Consider the following 8,951-nt stretch of genomic DNA (forward strand, 5'->3'; position numbering starts at 1 on the left):
AATATTGCAAATGGTCAAAGAAGAAGGTGCAAGGGTGCATTTGCAAGGAAAGAAGTCAAATGAACAAAAATGAGTTCTGAAATATTCAAGGAGATATAGGTGTATATACTGTAATCAGGGAGGGAGAAAAAGAAGGGAAAAAGTGCTCTTTAGTGCATTTTGAACATTTCATAAACATTTTAATACATTTATGAAGGGTTAATTTGCAAAAAACCATTAACTCCCTTTTTTTTTGTTGACAAATCATGTTTTTTATTGCAAATTCCATTTAATATCAATCAAACTGCAGTTGAGTTTTTTTTGTTTAAGTAATAATAATAACTTAAAATCAGGTAATTTACAAAATTAAGGTTCATTTAAAATATGTTTTATTTTTCCACACTAATAGTTAGTTTTATAGGAAAAGCAGATAACTCCAACAGTAATTTTTTGGCAAAATAGATAACTCCACATTTCATGTTTCATGTAAATCCCTGACATAAGTTGTTGTGATCATAGACTGTATGGTTGTGATTTCACACAATACACAAAGCCTTTCCCCTCACCATTGTAAAGCACTGCTTTTGCTAAATTCTCTGAAAATGTTTCAGCTTTTATTTTCCTTTCCTTTTACACCCTGAAGAAGATGGGTTCATTGAAATTATCCATTCTCGATCACTTTTAAGGGGATAGCACACCAGATGAGAAGCACAATGCCACTTAGCATTGCGTTGCACCACGGCTTTAAAATTTCGAACAAGTTGTTTTTTTTATGAGTGTATGCACACGGGCGGCGCCATTCGGCATCTGTCCACAGCGCCCAGCTACGATTCAGGATGCTGTTCAAATTCCTGCCACGTCATCTGCATAGTTTTATATTAAAGAACTTGACATTTGTTTCAAATCATTGTTCATTCATTATACTGAGATATGACTGCTGCAAAATACTTCTTACATTAGTTTTACAGCTTGAATAAAATGTAAACACATATAATTAAATGTATAATATACGTAGTCCTTTTTAATCTTTTATTTTCTCTTGAGACATTTTTACATATGCAAAATATTACAGTATTTGCCTGTTGTGATTACATTCAATAGACGCTTTTCCATTTTCTGTCCAGTGTGAGCCAGGGCTTAAAATGGGCCGGGTGGGGCTAATAGCCTCAGGCCTATTGCATCATGAGACCAAAATAGCGCAATGTTTCCACAGTCAAGCCTGAAGCTCCACTGCGCTTCATCTGTGTTTTCCTATAATAGGTGATACATTGATCATAATTAATTAAATTATCTGGATTTAATATTAGTCACACAGAAATAAAGCATTATGAACAGTTGAGTCAGTTTCTGTTCATTTGTAGTCACATACATCACATTTAGAAAGAAATATCATTTCTATATTGTTATAAAAGCTCCCGAACAAAATCATTACATTATTATATTTTAATGACATAGCAACCTGTCTGACAGATGTAAATCTTCTAGTAGTTGTGCGTGCAAACTGGCATCGTTAATCTTGCAGAGACGGCGAGCTTGAGCGGGGAGTTATTTGGCGTGAGTGAGCAGGAGTAAGTATTCTGATTAATTATTTTGTATAGTATTTTAAAATGTAACGCCAGTACGCCATATTAAGTTAATTGCTTGCGAGCTTCTCCACCTGTCTGTACGGTAATGCGACAGAGAGCCGAGTGGTTATGACGCAATCGTTAGCCTATTTTTTACAAAAACTGTTTATACGGGGCCATAATGTAACATGGAAGGTAATGGAGCCCTTTATACATTGTCGTGTGTCTTCAGAAATAAAAAATGGACAAATGGAGTCTTTAAATGCCTCAGATGTAAAGTTATTCGCTGTCAAAGTGACGCCAAAATGAATGGGAGTCAATGTGATGCTAATCCAAATGAAGTTCTGCTACAAGATGGCAGCACGCGGCCGACTTCAACTTCCGGTCGACTTCCTTGCCGCCTGCTTTAGCCCCCTCTGCCCACTTTGGCCAAAGGTTTTTGGCAGGCCAAAAAACCCTGGCAATTGGCCCCGAGGAAGGCCTGACGAGGCACGCCCACTTTTGGCCAGCCATTAGTGGAAACGAGGCTAATGTCGTCGGCAGCCACCTTCTGGATTTACCAGGTCACAACTCTCATTTGTAATTTAAATAGCGGAGTAGCGGACCACAATGGATGATGAAAAACTAATCAACGAAGAAGGGAAATATATATACATATTTATATATATATATATATATATATATATATATATATATATATATATATATATATATACAGTACATTTGTTTCATTGAAATAAAAACTTTACAAGGTGTGTTTTCACTCAGGCTGGCTAGCTAACATTAGCTAAACAATATTGCTACTATGTAACATAGTTGCCAAGACAACAGATACAACAAAACAATAACAGACTTATAACACAGATTATTTTCATTAATTACCAATGAAAACTTAGCTATTACATTTTTTTTATAATATATTTAAAATAATAATAATAAATTAAATTAAAACTCACCCATCTTGCTGCTCAGAACTTAATTTGTAATTGATTGTGTGCGTACGGTGTGCGATACCTTGAGTTATCCTAGACGTGGCACTGTGCTTCTCGTTCAGTGTGCAAACGCCTTTAGTCTGCTTTGACGAAATTCTTCTTAACTATCATGTCTTTTCAAAGTGAAAGTAGCCTTGTCTCCTGACCTGAATACAGTGCGTTGATTCGCTAAAATAGACTTAATCAGCTTCTGTTCAAAATCAACAAGGACGCTTGTTGGCTTCTGCAGTAAAACGATGCCTTGAAAGTGGACCAAACCTGCTATTTTGACAAGACATGTTTAGATTGAGAAAGTGGTGTTTAGCAGTTTTTGCAAATAAACTATATATATATATATATATATATATATATATATATATATATATATATATATATATATATGTATATATTTATATATATATATATATATATATATATATATTGGGGTTGCACAGACTTATCAACTAGTCCCGCTTCGGGTTACACAGACTTATCAAATAGTCCACTTCAATGCTCTGTTGACTAGTCTCCGGTCCTATAGAGGGCGCAACAAGATAAGAAATCTTATAAGGACTTCCCTATCTCTGTTTCCAAACAGTTAAAATTACAAATAAAGGTATGCTCAGAAAATGCTCCACAAGACGTGGGATTATATTACAGGATGTAGTAATCCAGTGAGATTCTCTCAGTGAGAGAATTGTGCCAAAATTTTAAGCACAGAGAAAAGACGGAGTTGTACATACTAGTTTATTTCGGGAACTTTTTGCCCCACGTGCACAACACGTCATTTAGACTTTTGCAACAGTATGTTTTTTCACACACAGAGACTGGTTCTATGCAGTTGATCCATTTTGCAGTTCTTTAAACTGTTGTTTTCACTTGCAAATTACTGTTCATGCTTGCAAATCTCTGTTCACAGGCTTGCAATACTTTAGACCGTATTTTTGCGAAAACAACGTGACAAAAGAGTAAGTGCAGAAAAATGGAAGTCAGAAGAATGCAGATCATATTTATTTTGCTTTAACATGAAGCTGCAGTTTCACAATACTTGAATTACAGTTCAAGTGCTGTACAGTGCTGCTGCAAATCATTTCTTTCTTACTCTTGAAGTGCAATTTACACATTCACAAAGCTTATGTTACGCATGCAATTTTAATTTACGCTTAGTTTTATGTACACTTCCAAAACTCCTACCCTGCGTATGCAAATCTATTTGGCATTAATATACCTTCATATCCATGTCTTCTCTATTCTTAGTGTGTCTCTGTGGCAGAATTACAGCGCCCCATGCTGGTCTGGGATGTATATTACATTGTTTGTGTCTTTTCCTCATTGTTACTATGCACTTAAAATGTTTTGAGATAGATAGAAATGTAATTGCTGTGTGAATTTAGTCTTTTTCAGAATTCATATTTGCAATGTAGCTATTGTTTGATGTTTTTCAGTGATATGGACGTACACTTCTAGTATTTTTTCAATGTTGTTTTTGTAATGTAGCTCTAAATGTACTTAATTTTAAGTAAATATTCTTTAAAATCATTAGATGTGATTTTGTTTTATTCAGTGTTACTAGCAAACACTAGGCAAGGCAAGTTTATTTATATAGCACATTTCGTACACAATGGCATTTCAAAGTGCTTTAAATAAAAGAAAGTAAAATAATCATGAAGTATAATAATAAAAAAAACAATTTAAACAATTTTGAAAATTATTTAAAAAATACTTATTTAAAATGAATTTAAAACATTTAAAAATATAAAATGATTTGACAAAATACAGCAAATACGTAAAATACAGTGCAATCAGTTTGGACATTGCACAGTGCTCATTCAATAAATGCACAGCTAAACAGATGTGTTTGAGCACATCTGATCTCTTCTGGAAGCTGATTCCAACTGCGGGCGGCATAGTATCTAAAGGCGGACTCCCCTTGTTTTGTGTGAACCCTTGGTTTTTCTAAGTGACTCAATCCTAATGATCTGAGTGCTCTGTTAGGTTTATATTCAGTGAGCATATCTGCAATATTTCGGTCCTAGGTCATTGAGTGATTTACAAGTAAAAGTTAAAAAAAAAAGTAAAAGTACTTTAAAATCAATCCTAAATGTAACGGGAAGCCAGTGTAAGGACCTGAGGACTGGGGTGATATGCTCAGATTTTCTGGTTCTAGTCAGAATTCTGGCAGCAGTGTTCTGGATGAGCTGCAGCTGTCTAATGGTATTTCTGGGAAGGCCTGTGAGGAGACCATTACAATAGTCCACCCTGCTAGTGATAAAGTCATGAAGCATAGCTGTGATAGGCAATTTGTTTTTTTCTCATTATTTGACTTAGGGGGAGCATATACAGGCTAAACAAGAGCGGTGCAAGAATTGAGCCTTGTGGGACTCCGCATGTCATTGACGTCCACTTAGACTCATGCTCTCCTTTACTCACATAATAACCTCTCCCTTCTAAGTATGACCTGAACCATTTGAGTACCATACCAGAAAGCCAGACCCAGTTTTCCAGTCTCGCTAGTAGTATGTTATGATCGATACTAACAGCAAGGCACATTAGTGTTAGTATTTTTTTTTTTAAGTATTAACTTTCCATACATTGCACTTGAAAAAGAAGCTACTGTGGCTCTTGTTGGTGAATTAAATATATTTTTTGGAATATAAATGAGTGCACTACTATTGGCAATACAGTGGACAGAGGATATAAGACCTTTGAAATCAGTTGCTTGTTCAGATTCATGTTCATCTTTGGCTAGTTTAAAATACAGTCACTCTGAAAGTAGACCAGATTTTAATGGAAATAATGCAAATGTTATTTAGAATTCAAATGATGGGGATTACAGTGGTATTTGTATGGGTGTCAGCAAAAATAAAATGCAATTTACACTGAGATATTTTACAAATGTGAGATTGTATGCTTGTGTATGTTTGATCCACACTCCATACCAGTTGGTGGCAGAAATACACCATTTTGTTGTTTGAATAAAATTTCAAGAAGAAGAATATTATCCTAAGATCTGCCATTGTTGTTTCGTGGGCTATGTTACGTCAGAGCTTGGAACTGATAGTATATCAATCTAGTCCGGGTTCACGGGTGTGAAGTCACGGGTTTTACTGCCATTCTGGTGCAATTTCACAGGTAGAAGTTTGGAAAAACATGGGTTATGGGTTGCCTGGAATGTGGCATAATACCTAGATTGCCTACACTTCAATTCATCTTGTTGTATTTAGGGGATATACGCGAGCGTCGCAAGTTATGTTTACATTAATCTACACCCGCCTCCAGCAGTGTGGGGATGTTGGGATATTAAAAAAACAGTAAACCGTTTCTTAGTATCAGCCTCAGACATCACGCTCACAGACTTTTGGTTCGCCTCTCTGCAATCCCTCCTCCCTTCTCACTCCATTTCTTCTGTTTCACTCCCTCCTCCCTTCAGTGTTCTCTCTCTCTCTACTCTCGATAGTCTTATCTCTCTCTGTCTGTCTACACACATGTGCAAAAGATGTTCAGTGGAGGACGGGGTCTATAAGCCCGGAAGTTATTGAATTTAGACTGACCATACTGTATTGTTCAGTTGAGAAAGGTATCCTTGTACACCTAAATTTGTCAAGAACTTCCTGGCCATACTTCCATTTTATATACAGTATAACATACCGATGTAATCCTGTGGGCTCTAGAGGTAGCAGGAAGGAAATCCCTTTGTTTGCTAGACATTCCTATATGATGTAGTGTACAATACTTATTGGATAAACCACTACACCAACCCTAGCAATGCAACTATATAATGTGTGGATGTAATAATAAACTTGGAAGAAGTTTGTGAACAAACAAAATGGCTTCATGTTCATACTTCTTTCCGTGAGCTCTTGCAAGGACTGAGAATAGTCAGATGGCATCGAACGATAAAGACAAATAAATATGTTAAATACCTCGGAATGTCACGACTGACCAATCAGTATCAAATATTTCACATAAGCCGTGTAATAAAAAACCTTAAACAAGATTAGTTTTCACTTAAATTATCTTCATTTATTTGGAATGAATTTTCTAAGATGATAAACTTAACATTTAGCATGAGATTAGTAAAACTACAATGAACATTAAGATGTGTTTGAACTTGACATGCAAATTGAAATCATACACACACAAACACACACACACACAGATATACATATTTAATTATATTTACAGTATTTAGAGGCTGAAGTTACCTTGTTAGAAGACCACAATGTCTTTATATAACAAACAAGGACTTTACTATGGTAACTTCGGCCTAAAATATGTTAACAAGGTAGGTAAAGATAGCTGACCACATTAATCCTCAAATATAAACGTATTTAATCTTTTAAAAACAGCACTACAACTACATGTGTACTACGTATACATTATTTAATAAATGATGTAAATAAAATATTTTATTGTCTACTAATTACCAAAATATTACAGTTCTGTCTCGATAACTCAATGTTTTTTAATTGACCGCTGTGAACTTCCAGGAACCATTTGAGGATTGACGACTTCCTAGCATTTTGGACTTCCGTTGACACGACTCTCTCTTTCTATAGCCTTGTCCTATTTTACCCACACTTACAGTCTTTGCCACTTGAGAGGAAGTAAGTGTGCGAGACTGTCCAGATCTTAAAAACGCCAAAGTGCAGTGCCCTTAACGCACACTAAATCCACACCTTCTCGAATACCACTCCTGAGCGGTATTCAAGACTTATTGTATCCCATCATGCATCATGTTGTGGAAATAAATCATTACACTTTTTGACAAGACTGTGAAAGGTGATGGATACCTTTTCAATGTAAGTAAAATGTTAATAATAATTAGATATTACATTTAATTTGGTAGTAAAACAAAGTGTTACATGTTTTATGGCTGCATAAATTAGTATATGAATTTTGTACAACATTTAGAACTGCTTTTTATCACTTAAAGACCACAAGTGTGGGTATTTGGACAAGGCCTCTGGCTCTGGTGGAAACACTTCAGGAGCGTCGAAGTCATCATCGGATTGGTTGTATTCTACAAAATTTCCACGAGATGTGTGTGCATCGTTCTTTAACGTTCCACCAGTAAACAAAGATACCTTAGCACCAAACCCTCTCATGAAAGAAGAAGGCCTTAGTGTTTACAACTGTGACAATGAGTGCTTATCAGGTTAAACTAAATGCTGGCATGTGGTACCCAAACGTATATGAAATATTTAAAGTTAATATTGTGGCGGGGTGAGGAACTACACGACAACCGATGGACAGAGAAAGTCCCCGAAGGGTGGATTTATTCAATGAATGGTGCTCTGAGTGAAGGTGGTGCTCTCCGTGGTGCTCCAAGTCCCTCGTGCTCTCTGTGTCTTGAGTGGTGGATCCCGTGCTGTGCTCTCCTGGTTGGGGCTGACGGTCACACACTGCTCTCTGAAACAGAGGAGGCAAGGGTTAGTGTCTTTGTCGGGAAACATTCCTCACCACACTGCTTTCCTCCTCTGCCTAAGTAGGCGCCGCTTGACGAGCTGCAGGTGCGGCCGCTCAGCCTGTGACGAGCTAGTGCCGGTGATTCCACTGTGTTGCCAGGGCGACGCTGACGAGCGCTCGGGACGCATGTCACACTCCCCCCCCCTAATCGTCGACCTGCGCCTGCGGGACAATGGGGAGATATGGGGAGGGTGGGGAGTGGAGCCTGACAGACCTGCGAAAGCTGCCCCTATCCTGGAGAGGCTGTCCGCGTTGGCGTTGGCTGTCCCCGCCCGGTGTTGTATGGTAAAGTGGAAGTCCTGGAGCGCAAGGAACCACCGGGTCACCCTGGGGTTGGTGTCCTTTGCGCTGGCCATCCACTGCAGTGGCGCATGGTCTGTCAGCAGGGTGAACCGGCGTCCGAGGAGGTAATAGCGAAGCTCCAGGACTGCCCACTTGACGGCCAGTGCTTCCTTCTCCACGGCGGCATACCGTTGTTCGGTCGGGGTCAGCTTCCGGCTAATAAAGATCACCGGGTGTTCCTCGCCGTCCTGGACCTGGGAGAGAACGGCTCCCAACCCGGTGTCCGAGGCGTCGGTTTGCACCAGGAAGGGGCAGTTGAAATCGGGGGCTCGCAGGACTGGCTCCGTGGTGAGGGCTCCCCCCAGGTCTCTGAATGGATGACCACGTCGTCGAGGTAGGCCGCGGCGTAGGCCATATGGGGCCTCAGCAGGACATCCATGAGCCTCTGGAATGTGGCGGGGGCCCCGTGCAGGCCGAAGGGAAGGACCCGGTACTGCCAGTGGCCACTGGGGGTTGAGAAGGCTGTCTTGGGCTTGGCATCCTTAGACAGGGGGACTTGCCAATAACCTTTGGTGAGGTCGAGAGTCGATATGAACCGGGCCCTTCCCAGTCGATCCAGGAGCTCATCGACCCGGGGCATGGGGTAGCCATCGAATTCAGATACCTCATTTAGGCGGCGGAAGTC

The sequence above is a fragment of the Carassius auratus genome, unplaced genomic scaffold (genome assembly GCF_003368295.1).
Source record: "Carassius auratus strain Wakin unplaced genomic scaffold, ASM336829v1 scaf_tig00004584, whole genome shotgun sequence".
NCBI classification, from domain to species: Eukaryota; Metazoa; Chordata; class Actinopteri; order Cypriniformes; family Cyprinidae; genus Carassius; species Carassius auratus.